Source organism: Marmota marmota, unplaced genomic scaffold (genome assembly GCF_001458135.2).
Source record: "Marmota marmota marmota unplaced genomic scaffold, marMar, whole genome shotgun sequence".
In the NCBI taxonomy this organism is placed as follows: domain Eukaryota; kingdom Metazoa; phylum Chordata; class Mammalia; order Rodentia; family Sciuridae; genus Marmota; species Marmota marmota.
Window position 1 is genome coordinate 1727159 of NW_026000082.1, and position 19821 is coordinate 1746979.

A 19821-nucleotide genomic window follows, 5' to 3' on the forward strand; every position below is an offset into this window, starting at 1 on the left:
CAATAATCCTCTGGGGTGGCCAGTTACCTTCACCCCAAGATTGGTGACCTCCTAGATCAAGTTCCTTCCCAATGAACCTCTTTTTTTCTTTCCAAACAGTCATCCATTTATAGCAATCCTCTGGTGCGACAGGTCCTAAATACCACCTCTTGGTTATAGTGGATTGGACAGACATGTGGTTCACATGTTCTCCACCGTTGGAATAGGAACAGGGCAGAACCCCTTAATGTTATCAATGGAAACCAAGCTAAATAATAGACTAACATTTTGGTTAGCATAGTTTAAACAGCATAAATTAACAAAGCCAAATAATAACACCAAACAAATCCTAAAAAACTTATATGAGAAAGATAAAAATTTTGTTACCAGAGTCAGGTCAGTAGGAGTTACTGTTATAAAACCAGTAGCAAAACCCAAACAGAGAACTATGAATATATCTAGAAGCAAGGGTGGCAATACATTACAGTATAAGAACTATCTTAGAGGTTGAAAAAGTTCATTAGTCCTGGTGGGAAGTTTATCTTTCACCATGCATTGATCAGCCAGTCCCTCCAGTATGGCTGAAACAGGGCCGTACTCTCAAGCTTCAGCCGTGCATAGACCAGTCAGCTTCTGGAATGACTGGAGCAGGGCTGTTCTCCTGATCCTCAAGATTCTCCAGTGCTCCTTTTTTTCCCCCAAGGGCATAGCAGTGTCTGGAGTGTACTCCCAGTCCACAGCTGCAAGCTTGAGTCTAGTGTAATGAATCCGGGACCTATCTCTGCAACATGTACTGCAATGGGGTGGATATAATAGTGAATGGCCCTTCCAAAGAAGTTCAGAGGTTGAATATTCCATTTTTTGACCCAGACTCTATCTCCAGGCTTGAAGGAGTATGCACCTGTGGTCAAATTTACTGGCAATCTTTCTTTAACCCATTGGTTGAGAGCCTGAAGCTGTCATCTCAGGGTTAATTCTCCTATCTCTTTTAAGTCTCCCTGTAGTCCCCTAATAAGAGAGGGGGCCTCCCATACATTATCTCATAAGGAGAGAGTCCAGTCCTCCTAATGGGAATGGATCTAATCCTCAACAGTGTAATAGGGAGAAGTTCATCACAATGTAAGTCCCCTGACACACCTTACCCAATTGAGCCTTAAAGTCCTGTTCATCCTTTCAACTTTATCAGAACTCTGTAGCCTATAGGCAGTATGTAATTTCCATCTGATATTTAAACTCTTGGTTAGTAACTGTATCACTTCTGCCCAAAAGCTGGCCCATTGTCTGAGCCAATAATTATTGGGATACCAAATCTGGGAATAATTTCCCAGAGAAGCATCCTGGTTATCTCCCTAGCCTTTTCAGTGCTGGTGGGAAAGGTTTCCACCCAGTCAGAGTATGAACACACAAAAATCAAAAGTTATTTATAGCCCCATGAGCATGGTAGTTCAGTGAAGTCTACTTCCAAGTCTTCAAAAGGTCCTCCTCCTACAGTTTGGATTCCTGGTGGAAGCTTTGGCCCCTAACAAGGATTGTTGCGAGCACAAACCTCACATTGTTTAAGATCATCCAGGTGATGCTTGAGAGCCAGGGGACATAGAAATGTTGACTCAGAACTGTCTCAAGTGCTATATGTCCAACATGTGTTCTCCTGTGGAACTGTCTGATAAAGACAGTGGGGCTAGAATCTCCAGGATAGCTCTGTGGCCATCAGAAAATCTCTACCATCCACCTGGGAGAAAATGTTCTAATTCAGTCTTAAACCACTTACTTTCATATTGGGAATATGTTGGCTCCCATTCTGTTAGATGGTTTGCCAGGTAGAAGGGCAGCATTTAAACCTGGGACTGGATTTTCTTCCTATTTCTTGTAGGCAGCTAACCTGGCCTCTCTGTCAGCTCTCCGGTTGCCCTGAGCAACCAGTGTTTCCCTTTTGATGACCTTGGCAATGTATAATCGCAACCTTTCTGAAAGCCCACACTGCATATGAAAGTTTAAGAATTTCTTGCCCATACATTATGCTTTTTCTCCAGAGTTAATTAGCCCCTTTTTCTTACATAAACATGAAGGGTAGTGAATGCACATTTTGAGTCTGTGTAAATATTCACATAGGCTCCTGCTATGTACCGAGGTGCTCGAGTCAAAGCAATAAGTTTTGCTTTTAGTGTTGAAGTTCCCTGAGACAGAGGTTCTGCCTCAACAGCTAAGTCCAGAGTGACTACTCCATATCCAGCAAAACATACCCCATCTTTTATAAAACTGCTTCCATCTGTGAAGTACTCCACATAAGGGTCCCTGAGGGGCTGGTCTGTCAGGTCTGGTACTGGAGAACACTTCATCCATGACTTCAATACAGTTGTGATCAGGTTGTCCAGGTCCAATGGGCAGCAAAGTTGCTGGGCTTAAAGTCTGGACGACTTCAACATGGATATGGGGGTTTTCACATAACATGTCCTGGTATTGACCAATCTCTCATTAGTCAATCAATATTGCTCTTTGTACTCTAACAATGTCAAAACTGAATGAGGAGCCCTGAAAAACAATTTTTGTCCCATAGCCAGTTTATCAGCTTTCAACATCAGAAGATCTGTGACTGGCAAGGGCCTGTAAACAAGGTGACCAGCCTTGGGCTACAGAGCCCAGCTGTTTGGATAGATGTCCATGTCCCTGAGCCAAGACTACTACAGTCACTCCAGACTGTCTGTGGGTGTACAGAAAGAAAAGCTTTGTGAACCTGAAAAGTTTTCCCTAAGGTCAGGGAGCCCTAGTCCAGGTATGCTGGGAGTGCTTGTTTAATGTCCTCAAAGGCCTTTTGCTTAGTTGGCCTCCATATTAGAGGATCCCATTCTCCCCACTTTGTGGCTTTATAGAGGGGTTTTACCATAACTGAAAGTTGGGGATCCGTATATGGCTAAACCCAAGAATTCTCTAGTCTGATGGCAGATTGAAGGGACTGGAATTGAGCAGATCTCCTGTTTCTTTTGAGGTTCAGTTGCTGTTGTCTGTTCTGTTGCTGAGTCAGATGGTAACCAAAGTATTTGACTTTTTCTTGATAGATGTGGGCTTTTAAGTCAGAGTCCAGTGCTATCCCAAAGATGGTGTACTCTAGCCCCTAGGAGGAGCTGTCATTTAGGGAAGAGAAGCATTCACAGAGCCTCTGGCGCTTTAAGATGCAGGAATTTTTATTGTTATCTCCCAATGCAGGATCTTGGCTGCTGGGATTCTTCAACTCTTAAATCTAATGTAAATCTTAGCAGATATTGATGACCTGGGACATCATTTGTATAAAAGACACCTTTGTAAATCTCACCGTGGGCTGTCTGCAGAGGTTGAAGGGCAGGTCCCGTGAAGGTCCTGTGCAGGTTTCCTACAGGTCCCGGTGTGGCAGCCATGTTGTGTCCACCTAGGTGTTCCTCTTTGTCTGCGTGGCTTTCTCCTCTTGTCAGGTGGAAGCCTGCTCTAATTGTATATAGCAGCTGTCCCACTTGTGTTTTTTTTTTTCACTATGCCTGGGTGCTTGGGGCTCTGTGGCCCTTCCTGCTGGTGGCTCAAAGCATGTGGCTTGGAGCCGAGGTGGCATGTCCTTTTGGAGTGTGCACCCTAAGGCCCACTATTGGCTGTTAACATGAACTTATTCCCAGTGTGTTCTTGGGCTTGCAGCAGCTGAGCCCTCCTGAGGCCCTGGGTCCCATGGATCAGATACAGCTCTGTGTGTCTATTGAACCCCTGCCATTTTGTCAATAATCAACTTTGAGCAAGTAGGAAGAAACTGAAAAGAGGGGCTGGAGCCAAAGGCTGGGGGGAAACATTTGCTCCTTCTTTGTTCAAGTCTTGCTTTTGAGCATGGCAGTGGGAGCTTGCCTGCCTAGGCCACTGGAGGCTTCCCTTTGTGTCTGGCCACGTTTCCCCCCCCCCCCATAAACATTTGGACCGTTGACTTTGTTCTAGTGAGACCCCCCCACACACCTTTGAGTGACCGCTGGGTTTGTGGTGAGGGCAGCTATAAGGAGATCCATCCTCCTTTTTATATTTTTGGCCTGCCTTTCTTTGAGCCTCTGGGTCTCAATTAATAAAAACTGTGGTTAATCAGTTCATTGACACACTTCTCAGTAAAGCCCTCTAGTTTTTGTAATTTTTGGCAAATGTTACTCTGAACCTGTCCCACAAAGGCTGCACTGATCACCTGTGGTTTGAGCCTCTGCATCTCTTTTCTGACAAACTTGCATTGCAGCTGCTACGCAATGGTATCCCTCCTCCGTGTGTCACCTCTGGGCAGGGAGAGGGGTGGCGGCAGCGGTGGCCCAGACACTTGGCTCTGAGTCAGTCTGGCACATCTCTTTTGATCTTTGCTGCCAGTTTCATAGGGCAAAGGGACCGAGGCAGATGTGGGGCTGAGAGGAATGTTCAGGGCTATGGAGGGTGTGAGGGTGCAAGAGGGAGATGCTGGAGCAGCGGGAGGCTTATCTGGGCTCTGTTTGTCTGCAGATGCGCTCGCCTTAGGCTAGGGCTCAGGGCTGGCTCCGATTCCTTCTAACTCTTGGGCACAGTTTGTTTTGTTCTCTTTTTCCTTTTCTCTTAGACTTCCTATGAGGGCTTCTTGACATATCTTTATATTTTCTTCTTCATTGGGACCCCATCCTACGGTGAAATTCCACCATAGACCGTATGAGGTACCACGGAACCGTGGATTGGAACTGTGGATTGGAACTGTGGATCGGAACCATGGATCAGATCTGGATAATGGGCTGCATCAGACAGTCATGGCCCAGGGTTTCTCTGTGTAGGAGGGAGTATGATTTTTCCAACTTATGAGCTCAATGGTGGTGCAAGGCTAGTACACAAAACTGCCTTGTCTCCCTCAGATGTTTTCTTTGTGGTCAACATGATCATGTCCTTTAGTCCCTTGTAGGGGCATCTGGAGAGCTCTCATCTGGGTTGTGGCTCTGGGTCTTGGGACAAATCTCCCACTTTAATCTTGGGAGGTGAAAGAGTCTCTGGTTCTAGGAAACCATTGGCTCTGAGGACATCACAGAGGATGTCCAGCCAGTATTGGGGGCCATCATTTGTTGCCTCTGAGGACGAGGGGGCTGAGGGGCAGTGGTCTTGGCAAAGTTGGGCAGAGTGGCACATAAGGTGGTGGATCCTCTTCCGGCTCCCAGAGAAAACTGTTTCCCTTCCGATCTTTTCTCTGTCAGGTTCTTTGTCTAACTGCTTTCCGCTGGGTCTTAGAGACCGCTATGCTCCCTGCTAACATCAGCTTGTAATGCCCACTTAGATAGGCTCTCAACCAAGAGGGCTGTTTCTGTACTATCTCTTGCCAGCAATCAATATAAGAATTGGTTCAGTTCCCCTCGCGGGGACTTAGGGCCCTCTTAGCCTTGCGGGTCGGTATCAACCCTGGACCTGGAGCTTTCATCTTGATGTTGGTTGGTGAAATTCCACTGTAGACTGTATGCGGTGCCACGGAACTGTGGATTGGAACCGTGGATCGGGACCGTGGATCGGAACCATGGATCGGAAACATGGATCAGGACTCCGCACTTGCTTCAGCCCTCGGGTTGGATCGGAACCCTTCCCTTGGTCGGTCTCATTCACACACTTTCACACAGACATGGTCAAAACAAAATTTCTATACCGCCCAAATTCCAACAATTCCAAACCAAACAAAAGGGGAGTAACGGTTTCCCCTCCGCTCGCTCGCTGACCCCGAACAGAGACTACTCGGGCGACTCCCCGGGTCCATTTCAGTTCCAACCACTTTCGAGGGTACTTGGGACCCAACAAAGGTTGATCAAGTCTCTCTTCCACCTGCTTAGGCCTCGAAGGGGAAGTCAGGTGGGCTGCAAAAACAAATGGACCTGGGTCCTACCTGTTCAGATGGGCGGTGCTCCGAAACCCTAATTCTGGTTCCTGATCCTTGTGGGTTCCATTGTGCTCCGGGTTGGCAGCTCCAGGGCGCCGGGTGAGTGGCCTCTCCTTCAGACCAAGATTTGCCTGTGAGTGCTAAGGGGAAACACTGTCCCCCACCGCTCCCGGGAAGCTGGTCCCCAGACACAAGAGAGGCAGAACAGCCATTCTTACCTCCTCCGTCCCATCTGGGTCTCCAAAATGTTGTAGGGACAGACAAGGCAAAGCACTGAAGATAGCAGGAAAAAGTTTTATTTGGCTGCAGCCAGGTTCAGAGAGCACAGTTTTTGTTGTAATCAATCAATCCCCTGAACCCCGAGTTCAGGTAGTTTCAGAGTTTTATACCCAGCATCTAAGGGGAGGGGCTCAGAAGTTCACAGTCTGCAAAAGTTCACATAAAAGCAGCTTTTTCTTTCACTGTTCTGGGCAAGTTAACCCTTCAAGGACAACATCTGAGAAGGGGAGAGCTTCTTCTCCCCTTTCTTTCCTCCCCCTGCCAGCTGTTACCATGGAGCCCAATTGGTAACTTCTCTTATCTTAGAAATGTAGACATCTCTGTGAAGCCCAGCTCAAGGCCAGATGCCTTGTTTACACATTTCTACAAACTACTATACTGAATATGTTTGTGAGAAACTAGTAAGGGGGTGTCCAGCACCTGGAGTGCTGATTTCTTCCTGGCCAGTGGCCAAGTAAAACAGGGTAACACGAAAATTGGAAGTTCATCTACATTGAACTCTTTTGTAGACACTCTTTTGCTGACAGTTCTAAAATCAACCATGGTGAAGATTTCTGGAGACGCCCAGTTAAGACTTTTCTGTGGAGAAAGGAGGTGCCACTACATCCCTTCTCACCAGTGTGAGGCTGGATGGGATGGGAAGTAGTCAGTTTTGTCTGTATAGACCAGGGCCATGCACTCCCAGGGTGGGGCCACTACAGAATTCTAGGAGTGGAGTACCCCCAGAGGGCCTTAGGTCTAATCAGGCCTCAGGGGCTTTGTTGGGTGGTTATAGCTCTGGAGAGATTAAATCAACACCCTTGGGAACTGGCAGTTGACACTCTCTACTGGGAGTCTGGATCTCAGGAGTCTCCCTAGGATTCTACTCATTGGCGGCAGGCAATCAGCCAATCTTTCACCCCCTCTGCTGCCCATGAACACAGTCTTTCCTGGCTTCCCAGGCATAGTGCCCGAGTGTACTCACGCCTACCTGTCCAAATTCTCTACCCACTTAAGCTGGTCTTATGAGCAGTCAGACTCAAAGTGGGAAGCCCAACTGGCTTTTCCAACTTGAATCCCCATGGGTAAAATATCCCCTGTGCCTCTTTCACTTTCATTCTACTAAGCACAGCCTAGGTCATGGGCAGGCATTTATCAGGACCATGTAGCTGTTTTTGTCAGCTCTCCCAGCTCCCACAGCAGCAACTGCAGTGTGGCTGTCTCAAGATGGCTCCTGCCTTAGCTCTCTGTGGCCAATTGGGAAACACAGTGCACTTTTCACATGCCAGCGTAGGGTACAACCTCTGGATCAGCTAAGGGCAGGTTGCTTTTCTGATCTCAAGATCTTATGTACTAAACTGTTGTATCTCTCTGCCGTTCTCTCTTCCTCTGTGCTGAACCAGTACCGCTACTGCTGCTGACCAGCTTGGTTCCAATGTACTCTTTTTTTCTATGTTTAGTGTACCCAAATTTCTGAATCTCTAAGACTGACTGTCCAATATTGAATTTTAGTTCAATCGCTCTTTCACCCACCTCACAAAGAGAAAAGCAATATTCCCCGCTGCTTGAATCCCAGTCACGTAGTGATAAGAAATGCAGCCTTCCTCTAGTCTGCCATCTTGATTCTCTTCTTGATTGTAGTTTTTCTAATAGTTTATAGTCTCTTGGAGTTTCTAAGTAAATAAGGATGCAGATTGCAAGTAATAACTTGTTTATTCCTTTTCAGTCTTGCTACCATTTATAACTCTTTTTAAAAAAATATTGTATTTTTAATTAAAATGGACACAATACCTTTATTTTTATTTTTTTTATTTGTTTGTTTGTTTGTTTGTTTATATGCAGTGCTGTTGTGTGAACCCAGTGCCTCATGAATGCCAGGCAAGGACTATACCACTGAGCCACAACCCCAGACCCATTTATAACTCGTAATACAATGTTTGAACAAGTGGTCAGAGTTAGCATAATCAGGAATATGGCCAGAATCCTACTGCCATTGATTTGTGCATGTCTGTCCCTGACTTAGGCCTCAGGATCAGGGCTGATGCCTCCCCTCCATGGGTCAGTGATTCAGAATTACTGCATCACAGACTCCTGTATGTGGATCCTGTGGGCTGTCTCCTATGGTAATCCTCCACAATGTGTGCTGAATTGAGTAGAATCTCATGTCTGCAAGTTTTTAAAGCTTCTGTAGGCATAATTATGTGATTAAAAAACAAAGTAGGTTTTTTGTTGTTATTTTTTTGTTGAGGTACATCATATATATAGAGAGAGAAAGGCATCCATACTGTAAGTGTACAACTTTATATAACTTTCACAAACTGCTATGTAACCAGCACTAGATCAAGAAAAAGAACATTTCAGCATTCCTATAGCCCCTTTCATATTCTCCTACTATTACAGTGGCTCTGAGAATATGCTTTTCTGACTTCTAACAGAATGGATTAGTTTTGCCTATATATTTTGGACTATATATAAATGTAAATCATGTAATACATACTTATTTGGATCTGATTTCTTCCATGCCACATTATGTTTGTGAGATTCAGAACTTTAAAAGTTAAAATGGCTTTCAGATGGTCAAAAAGAGTGCAAAAATCCTTTTCTGAACCCTAGAGATTCACTAATAGGGGAGAGAGTGCCATGTACATATCACCTCAGGAACTGAATCTCCTAGAAGAAACAAAGTTCTGAAATCTAACAATACCTTTCCAGGTTTGAGAAATACCTGAGTGGCCTGTTTGCCTCCTGACCTGGACATTCCAGTTGACTTACAAAATTAATAATCATTCTGATTTATATCAGTTTTCATTTGTCAAACTTGCCTCAACTCTGCTGTTTTGTGGACCCACTCCTCACTGCCATAATAGACCAGGTGCATCATCCCTGAAAAAGTGCTCAGTCTCTGGTTGAACCTGTATTTTCCTGACTTGCAAATCTGTTTTGCACCCAAATAAAACTGTCTTTACTTCTACTTTAACTTTGTGATTTTCTTTGTTCATACCTTGCATATGTTTGTAGTTGGTTCGTTCTTATTGCTGTATAGTATTCTATGACACAAAAAGTCTACCATCTATTTATCAGTTATACTGCTGAGCATTTGCACTCAGTTTGAGCTTTTACAAATAGTGCTGCTGTGAATTTTGTTAAATTCTTAAGCAATATTTTTACACATAATAATTTAATAATTCATGACAGTCACAAATTCTTAAAAGTAGCAAAGTGTTGGCTAATAATATACCCATAAAACCCAAGGATACCTACCTCAGTGTTCCAAAGTCTACCAAGATGTATATGTGTATACACACACAACACATAGGTGTGTGTGTGTGTGTGTGTGTGTGTGTTTGTGTATCTGGCTTGAGTCTCAAAGTCCTTCCCAATCAACACTTCTGAGGATTTTGGGATGGTTTACTCTTTCACTCATCTCTTAATGGTCCATCTTGATGCCACCAAAGCTTTCCTCTTCTCTCTTACCCCCCATTACCCACAACATGTAACCATTCTCTTTACATGCGATCTTCCTACCTTCTCTATATCACAGAACAACAGAGTAAGCAACAGTATATAATCCAGGCTTCTAGTGAAAGTCTGTGGCAAGAGAAGGAAAGGCAATGGGGAAAAGGTGGTGTTATGGATTATATATAAAGTGTCCCCCAAAAGCTGATTGTTGTACACTGCAAGAAAGTTTAGAGGTAAAATGATTGGGTTATGAGAGTCTTAACCTGTTCAATGCATTAATTCCCTGACAGGGATTAACTGAGCAGTAACTATAGGCACATAGGGCATGGCTAGAGGAGACTGGTCCCTGGGAGCATGACTGTGAGGTATATATTTTGTGAGCTGAGCTTAGGTTCTCTCTTCTTCCTGGTGCGATGTCCTGAGCCAGTTTCCTCCACCTCACTCTTCTGCCATGATGTTCTACCTTGCCTTGGGCTCAGAGCAATGGAGCTGGCTATCTATGGACTAAGACCCCTTGAAACTGTGTGCCTCAAAATAAGCTTTCCCTCCTTTAATTGTTCTTGTCAAGTCTTTTGGTCACAGTGGCGAGAAGGCTGACTGAAATTGCTAGGGATACCACCATTGCTCCACAAACAACATTATTACTAGGCACACTTGTTCTCAAAAGTCCTTAGGCCATCATTCCCAAAGGAACATCTCTCTGCACTGTTGTAGCCTCAGATCATGGCTGTTGGGGCCAGGATTTCTCCCCCCAGCCCAGTCCTGCTCCACTAGGGTATCCTTCCCCAGCAGTCCCCTTTCATAATTCTGATGCAAAGTGGAAACTCTTCTCACTTTAGTATGCAAAACATTACTAACCCTTTATCCTATCCTCTTAGCATGAAAATGGCTCATCGGAGTTTAAATAGATAACAATATACTTTTTTTTCTTTTCAGAAGAATTGTAGTATCAGCCACTAAAATATAATTTTCCTTCTGGTCCACTAAATGAATGAAATGAGTACAGACCAGGAGGCTAATACTCATAAATCAATTTCCCTTTATTGGTAACTTAAATTAACTAAGTTAAGCTTCAGCCTTAACAGCAAATATGCCTAAATTGCATGTAAGTCAGCTCCTAGGATCTCCATAAAAGGATAGAAGCCCAGTGCATCTGCACTTTTCAGGGCCATCTCCTTGCCTCATTCACCTTGCTCTCCTCACCCATTCTGCTAAATCAAAGCTAACATCTCTGTCTCTGGGCTGCAGGGTCTGAAGAAAACCCAAGTGGTCATCGCTAGGGATCTAACTCATCAATCTTCACCCTTAGGCCATAGTTTCTTTCAGTTGTTTTGAGTTTTCAGAGTATTCTTTGCCAACATCGTTGAAAACATGTTTTCATGAGAACCCATCTCATTCCACCTACTGTCAGCTAAATTTATCTCCACAGAGTTTAACAACATAGAATAATTAATTAGGGGCCAAGCCATTTCCTGAGTACTCTGGACATAACTGTGATTCTATGACTCTATGATTCACTCTCATTGTTTTGTTCCCAAACAAAATGCATGTATTTATGTTTTCTGGGGTTTGTTGTTCTCTTTTCCTTCTTTCAAAGACATAAACACAGCTGATTTAGAAAAGCTATTTTATCCCTTCTCTTTACAGAGTAGTTTAAATTAAAACACAACTACTACACTCCAATAAAGACCTAAATCTTGCCTTCTCAAATCCTTCTAGTGGCTTCTCATCTCTAAGTAAATACTAAAGTCCTGGCAATGACCTCTGAGACCCACAGAATCTATCTAATCCCCCCGCCACACACACCATCTTAGCTGCCTCCACTCTCCCCTGAATGCTCCCTGCCAAGCAGCAGATAGGCTCTGGCTCGGGACCTTGCACTTACTTGCTCATTCCTCTTTTGGGATCATTTTTCCCACTGTCACCCTCCTAACCACATAATTCTTTCCCCACTTTCTTCAAATATGGTCTTCCTAGTTAAATTTTCTTGGTCACCATATCTTACAAAGAAACCACCATCACGCACCTATACCCAAACACACACTCATGCAACTCCATATCCTTTCTGGATTTTTTCACCCTAACGTTTCCTCTAACATACCATATACATTTTATGTATTTATGTAGTTTATTCTTTGCTTCCCTACAAAACAGTAAGCTGCATGAGGACAGGCACAGAGGGGTTTTTGTGTTTTTGTTTTTTCTATTTTATTCACTCCAAGCACCAAGAATAATATCTGTCACATAGTAGGTACTCAACAAGTATTTGTCGAAAGGATAAAAAAAAAAGTATTAAAAGAATAAGCCTAAAAGCAGGTTCCATTATGTTTTTTCTTTCTTATAATTCACATTTATGCCCAATAATGAAATATTTTGTCCATTCTAATTAAGAGGTTCCTCCTATAAATCAATCTCTAAGCCTTTATCCTGATTTATTGCTTCATAGCATTGATGACTGTCAAATTTCATTTACTCAAACATTTGTTACTTAAAAATAAATCTTTGTCTTGCCCATTTAGCAAGCTCTATGATAACAACAAATAATTTTTTCTGTATCTCCTTAATTTTTTTAGAAAATGTTTTCCTAATCAAACATAATTTGGCCATGTATGTGTAGATCTATTTCTAGACTCTTGGTTCTGTTCCATTGTTTGCTGGGTGTTGGTTTATTTATTTTTTTGCATCTAAGTCAGCTCCTAGGATCTCCATAAAAGGTTAGAAGCCTAGATTTTTCCAGCAAATATCTATTGAGTATCTACTATATGTCAATATCACACAATTTTAACTAATACATATCTTTAAAACAAGTCTGGAAATGCACATTCATCACTCCAAATTTTTTTTTGCTAAGATTTTGATTGGGATTATGTTGAATCTATAAATCAGTTTGAGGGAAATTAACATCTTAATAATATTAAGTTGAATTCACCGGAGGAATATGTATCCCTCTGAATATCCCTATAAAAAATGTGGACCCATGCCCTGTTCCCTGACACTATCCTGGAAAATTGGCAAGACCTAGAAGGGGAACTAGCTTTATATTTGAAGCCTCATAAGAAATGCCCTTGCACCACTCGTGGGCCCAAAGGTGCAAAAACTATTGGTCCTAAAAAGAACATGTCATCTGAGTAACTAATGATAAATGATCAATGGCAAAAATCCTGAAAATTTCTCCTTGGCTTAATGGTTGGGCTCTCTGTTTCTAGGTTTCAAGGCCAAGAAAACTGGAGTTAGATTTCTCATTAGTCCAAGGACATAGAAGGAATAAAGTTGAAGTTAAGGTGAAATAAGAAGAACAGCAAAATGAGATGTATCAGTCTGGGTTCTCCAGAGAAACAGAACCAATAGAATCAATAAATGGATGGATATAGATAGATAGAATTATTATAAGGAATTGGCTTATATGTTTATAGAAGATGAGAAGTGCCAAGATATATAGTCAGCAAGCTGGTGATCCAACAAAGCCAATGCATAGTTCTAGTCAGAGTCCAAAGACCTGAGAACCAGGAGAACCAATGGTATCAGTTCCAGTCTGAATTTAAGTTCAAAGGCAGGAGAAGACAAATGTCCAAGCTCAAAAAGAGGCAGAAAAAGCAAATTCGCTTTTACTTAGACTTTTTTGTTCTACATAGTTCTCCAAGGTTTAGGTGGGAAATCTAAAGACACATTCAGAATAACGTTTAATTATCTGGGCACCCCATAATGCAATTAAGTAGACACATAAAATGAACCATCCAAGAGATCAGTCTTATATCTGAGTCTCTAGACCAAAACTTACACCCATGACATTAGAATCTCTTTTCTGACTCTCTTCAGGACCTAGGTCTATAGATCCACAAGCTAACCTAAATAGAGAAACAGAGAAAGAAAAGAAATTGTAGAAGTATTTCATTTTTATTTGACAGTTAAACTTGTATGTATTTGCATATTGCATGTATAGTGGTATGTTTTGAAGTATATATACACTGAAGAATGTAGCTAATTGGTATATGCATTATCTAAAAAAATTACTATTTTGGGGTGAAAATATTTTATATATACTCTCAGCATTCTTTAGGAACATTCCATTTTTAAACCATTACTGAGCATAGGGAATTTTTTTTTTTTATTCTAGGGATTGAACCCAGAGGTGCTTTACTGCTGAGCCACAGCCTCAGACCTTTTCATTTTCTTGAGACAGGGTGTAGGGCTTCACTAAGTTGCTTGGGTCCTGGTAAATTGCTGAGGCTGGTTTTGAATCTGTGATTCTCCTGCCTCAGCCTCCCTAATCACTGGGATTATATGTATGAACCATCTCACCTGACAAGGAACATACATTCTTAAATAACCAGAAAGCACAATCAAACATATATATACCAGTCTACCAGTTAACTCAACTGTGAATTTGGATGTTATTTATTCCCAGGTTAAGAGTAGTGTTAAGCAAGGCATGGTGGTGCAGTTCAAGGCCAACCTCAGCAATTTAGTGAGGCCCTTAGCAACTTAGTGAGAACTTGTCACAAAATAAAAATAAAAAGAAGTGACTGCATGACCAATGTAATTCTGCAACCTGTACTCTCAGAAAAAATGAGAAATTATATCCCATCTGATTCAAATGTATGATATGTCAAGATCATTGTACTGTCACGTGAACTAATTAAAACAAATTAAAAAATAAATAAATAAAAAATAAAATAAAAGGGGCTGGGATGTGGCTCAGAAGTAAAGTGTTTTGGGGTTCAATTCCCATACCCCCCCAAAAAAAAGAGTTGTGTCAAACCTAAACAAGATCATTAAAAGGCAAATTTGATAATCAATTAAAGACACTTTTAATAGAAACCACTAGTTCTAAATTGCCAAGGACTGAAAAGCAGAAGCTAAAATATAGATCATTACATAATCTTTTTAATCTAAGCAAAATAAATCTATTTTTAGCTAAAGCTATTTAATCTTACTACACTAATCCTTCACTAAGAAACTCTATACCAATTAAGTTGTCATTTCATATTCTGAGTTCCTAGTATATGCCAACTGTATTTATTCTGATTAAAATACTTTTGGTTCAAATGAAGATGTCCAAACCAGAATCAATTTCACTTGGTAAAACATGTGAAATTATGCTTTCCTAATTGCTAATACTGCCTCAAAGTACATGAGATTCGGCAGTTCTATTAAATCTTTTAAGCATGTGAATAATCATGTAGGTTATGTCAACTGCCATGGGGTTTGTAATCTGACTTATTTGGCTTAGAATAAAAGAGCCCATTACAATTGACTGTTTTTAGCAGTTTCCAACCTGCATGAGAACACATTTAGATAATACAGAAAAATAAGATAATACAGAAAATTTTTCTGACATTGCTTTAATTAGTCCTCAAAAAGTGACAGTAGCTACAGTGTTCAGATGCTCGAATCTCAGCTGTTGACATGCATCTTGAGTATTAAGAGTTTCTTTACTTACTCTCCATCTCAACTCCTTTCTTCTCTATCAAGATCATAACCTAGCCAGTGTCCCAACTAACATATAACTTCACTTCCTAAATCAAGAATTATTTTGTTTGAATGTTTTATTTCTTAAACTATACACGCCAAAGCTAGTTGGAATTTTTTTTAAAAGATACAGAAAAATGAATGCAGATTTATTATACAAAACTATATATATATATGTGTATATATATACACACACACACATATATATATAATTTAAAAATTATATATATATATATATAAAATTTTTTAATGCGGTGCCAATTTAGAATACATAAATTTTAAAAAGACAGAAGAGAAAATTCAGACAAAAACTAGGTAAATGTAAATTTTTACTATATGGTAAAGGTGATATTTGAAATTTAATAAATTATTTAACTAACATTAATCAATTGAGATATTTAGCTAAAAATACTGGGAGAAATAATCTTACCTATTATTTACCAAAGTAAATTCTAGGTGAATTAAAAATAAATATGTTTGTAATGAACTTATAAAAGCTTTAGGAGAATTTTTCTTCTCTCATAATAAGAGAACTTTTTAATGCATATAAATTTATAATTTTAGGGAAAAGTTAAGATATTTGGCTAAATAAAACTCAGAAAAATTCACTAAGTAGAAAAATTACATAAAATTTAAGATCATAGGACTACTTTTTGCTAATCTATTATCAGATTTTAAAAATATTTACTAAGTATAAGAGAAAAGATGACCACCCTAAAAGAAACATAGGAATCCATGAAAGGTAACAGAAATAGCCAGAAGCACAAGCATGAAGAATAATTCAACATCCTTTTAAAACATATGTTCAAGTTAAAATAATGAGATTGTGTTTTCTTATTTTTTTCTTGAACAAATTAGCAGATCTTTTAAAACATAAAAGCACATATTTGGAGAGAAAAGTATTCTCAAGAACTGCAGAGCAGAAAGATGATTTGCACTGTGAAAAATGTATATACTCTTCAACTCAATGTTGCTCCCCTAGGAAAACATAAGAAACTAATTAAGGATGAGCATAAAGATTGACTCTTCCAGCAAAAAGCTGTATGTGCAGCTCTCCTTCTCACCTCTTTCAGGTTTGAACTTCACAGTGAGGCCTACATGGCCACCCTATCTAAAATTTCAATGTCACACATACCACTTATCTCCCTTCCCCACCATATTTTTTTCTTTAGCAGTTATCACATCATATGCTTTATCTAGTTATTTTTCTTCATACACTGAAATACAAGCCCTGTTAGGCAAGTATTTTTGCCTTTCTTTTCAACACTGCTGTAGGCAGGGACAGTCCACTTATGCAATGTGGGGGTCCTCCTTAAGCAAAAAAAAAAAAAAAAAAAAAGGCATTTTAAAAATAAATTTAAAATTCAAATTTTAGAATCTGAAAAATAGCTGGGTGCAGTGGTGCATGGCTATAAGCTCAGCTACTTGGGAGGCTGGGAGGCTGAGGCAGGAGGATAGCAAGTTCCAGGTCAGCCTGGGCAACTTAGTGAGACCATGTCTCAAAATAAAAACTTAAAAAAAAGACCTAGTGATTTAGCTCACTGGTAAAGCACTTGCCTACTATGCAGGAGGATCTGGGTTCTAACTACTATTCGACAAAAAATATAAGATGAAATAAAAAGTTGAGAAAGAGATAAATATTATGAAATGTAGGAAAACGGCAATGCAGGTAAATGAAAAAAATCTAATAATTTGAATTATTTCAATATTGGCTGGATTCCTGAAGACATTTTCCCACAAAGCCTAAGAGTAATTGATAGACTTCAGTAGTTCAGAGTTCATTTATTATGATTTGCAAATTTATTGAGATACAATTCACACACCATAAAATTCACCTATTTGCAATGAACAATTCAATTATTTTAGTATATCCATAGAGTTGTGCAAACATCACCTCCACCAATTTAGAAAATTTTCATTACTCAAATTAAGCTTTTACCACATTTTATCAATTAGTGGACATCTGCATTTTTCTACTTTTGTTAGGGTTTTTTTAAATTATGTTGTAGTTGTTATTGAAATTAAATTCACATACTACATAATTCCCTTTAAAGATGTACAGTTCAGAGCTGGGGTTGTAGTTCAGTGGTAGAGCACTTGCCTTGCATGTGTGAGGTCCTGGGTTCAATCCTCAGCACCACATAAAAATAAATAAATAAAAATATAATGTTCACCTACAACTAAATAAATATATATTTATATATATTAATTATATATGTACATATATGTGTGTGTGTGTGTGTGTGTGTATATATATATATATATATATATATATATACACATATATATATAATGTACAGTTCAGCAGCAGTTTGCTGTTATTGGGCAGGGGGTAGGTTTGTTTGGTACCAGGGATTGAACCCAGGGGCGCTTAACTACTGAGACACATCCCCAGTCCTTTTTATATTTTATTTTGAGACAAGGTCTCCCTTAATTGCTTAGAGCCTTGCCAAATTACTGAGATTGGCCTCAAAATTACAATCCAGTTAGAAAGCAATAATTTAGACACACTATTGTTTTGAACCACAGTGGTATTAGTGAAGGGTTAAGTATTCGGATTGTGGATACATTTTGAAGCTACAAGCAACAAGATTTCCTGATGGATTTCGTGTAGGATGGTAAAAATGAAAAGTTCTGAAACAGTCTTTTGGTCTGAGAAACTGATATGGAGAATCAATAGCTTGACTTTGTACATATTAAGTCTGAATAGCAAAGTAGGCATTAAAGTGGAAGCTGGATATAAAATATTGGAGTTTAGGAAGCCTGGGTTACAAATTTGAATGTGTGAGCAGGTGGCATATAAAAGATATTTAAAGTCATGAAAGAGCATGAAATCACTGTCATTGAGTTTAGAGGGTAGGAAAGGTTTTTGCTAAACAAATAAAGTTTACTTGTTAATGTATGATATTTATATAATTTCCTATTACATATTTCAAATTAAATTTGTCAAAAATGTATTAAGGCTGTACTGAAGTGGCACCCCCTTTCTCCACTGAAAAGTCTTAACTGGGCCTCTCCAGAAATCTTCACCCAGACTGATTTTAGGACTGTCAGCAAAAGCGTCTCTGCCAAAGAGTTCAATGTAGGTAAACTTCCTATTTTTGTGTCGCCCTGTTTACTTGGCCACTGGCCGAGAAGATACCAGCACTCCAGGTGCTGGATACCCCATTACTAGTTTTTCACAAACATATCCAGTATAGTACTTTGAAGAAATGTGCAAACAAGGCCTCTGGCCTTGAGCTGGGGCTTCACAGAGATGACTACATTTTTAAGATAAGTTACAAATGGGCTCCATGGTAACAGCTGGCAGGGGGAGGAAAGAAAGGGGAGAAGAAACTCTCCCCTTCTCAGGGGTTGTCCTTGAAGGGTTAACTTGCCCAGAACAGTGAAAGAAAAAGCTGCTTTTATGTGAACTTTTGCAGACTGTGAACTTCTGAGCCCCTCCCCTTAGATGCTGGGTATAAAACTCTGAAACTACCTGAACTTGGGTTCAGAGAATTGATTACCACAAAAGCTGTGCCCTCTGATCCTGGCTGCAGCCAAATAAAACTGTTTCCTGCTATCTTTGGTGCCTTGCCTCGTTTGTCCCTACAACAGTACCTATTTATGCCATTAATTGGACTTCATAAATGTTTTATTTAACACCTTGAACTCATCTCTTATTTATGTGTCTTGGGTGAAAAAAGTCCCATCTTCAAACTAGCTGAGTATGTTTGCCCCATAACCTTCAACTTCCCCTTTATTGATAAGCTATAGGAAAAACAAATGTTGGTACCAGTGTTAGGTGGGGATTCTCTTTTTCAGAGTGTCTGGCTAGATTGTCTCAGGGTGACAGAAAATGTCCCTAACAGCAAACACATGCTCAGCACAGTAAGGAGGTTACAGAGGTGCCTACAACCAAAACCACTGGGACTCCAGGTGTGGTATGCTACCGTAGGTACCACTGTGAGGCTCACCACAAATACTAATGTGGTATCTTAAGTAAATCAAGCATCATATTAAAGCCTGTGTTTAAAACTCATTTCCATCAGTGGTAAATAGATTTTAGCAAAAGCATTGTCACAGAACCACAAATGGTATGGCTACAGTGTTGATGTTGAAAGTGCTAAAGAATTCTGGATTTGTCAGGGGAATGAGCATACAGTTTGGGGAGGAAGGCTCTAAGAATCATGAAACTTTACAGAATATGATGACACAAATTTTCTCAACTACAGAGGAAACGAAAGTATTGAGACAGCAGCACAGGTACACTTATTCCTTAAATTATTAAAATGATTATCCAGCTCCAGTTGAACTAATTTTTTATTACTCTGAGAAGAAAACAATGAATGTACCAGCTTAATTTAATATCTAATAATTTGTGAAAGTATGTGAAATAGGCATATCTTATTTTGATAAAGATATAATTAGCATTGAGAGATAATGTGTGAAGTCTCCACGTGTGCTGTTCTTCAAGTGAGCAATCTTGACATTAGGACCACTTGGCCTATACCTAGTACTGAAGATGGATTGTTTTAAAATGGTTACATCGATTTTCCCTGGGAACCATTTTTTCTTATGGATATTTTATAGTTACGCTGCTATCAAATTTCTGTATCTAGTAATTTAACTGTACACTTAGCTGAGCAACACAAAGAAATAACTAATTAAATTTTTTTTCTCTAATGCAATTTGTTTATAACCTAGTTGCTTAAGTCAACTTGCAAAACATTGGATCAAATCTTCCCTAAATGCATAAGGGGGACACATTATTCATTAAGTAGTATTTTATACTAATGCATTCTTTTCTGTAGTGC

General features: G+C 40.0%; 1 long non-coding RNA gene across 1 annotated transcript in view; it reads right to left on the reverse strand.

Moving 5' to 3' along the window:
- The window catches only part of LOC107141685, a 32481-nt gene extending 26324 nt beyond the window's left edge, over positions 1-6157 (reverse strand). Inside the window, exon 1 of the long non-coding RNA XR_001503457.2 lies at positions 5846-6157. This is a non-coding gene — a long non-coding RNA (uncharacterized LOC107141685). The remainder of the gene's footprint in view (positions 1-5845) is intronic.
- Positions 6158-19821: the final 13664 nt, after the last annotated feature.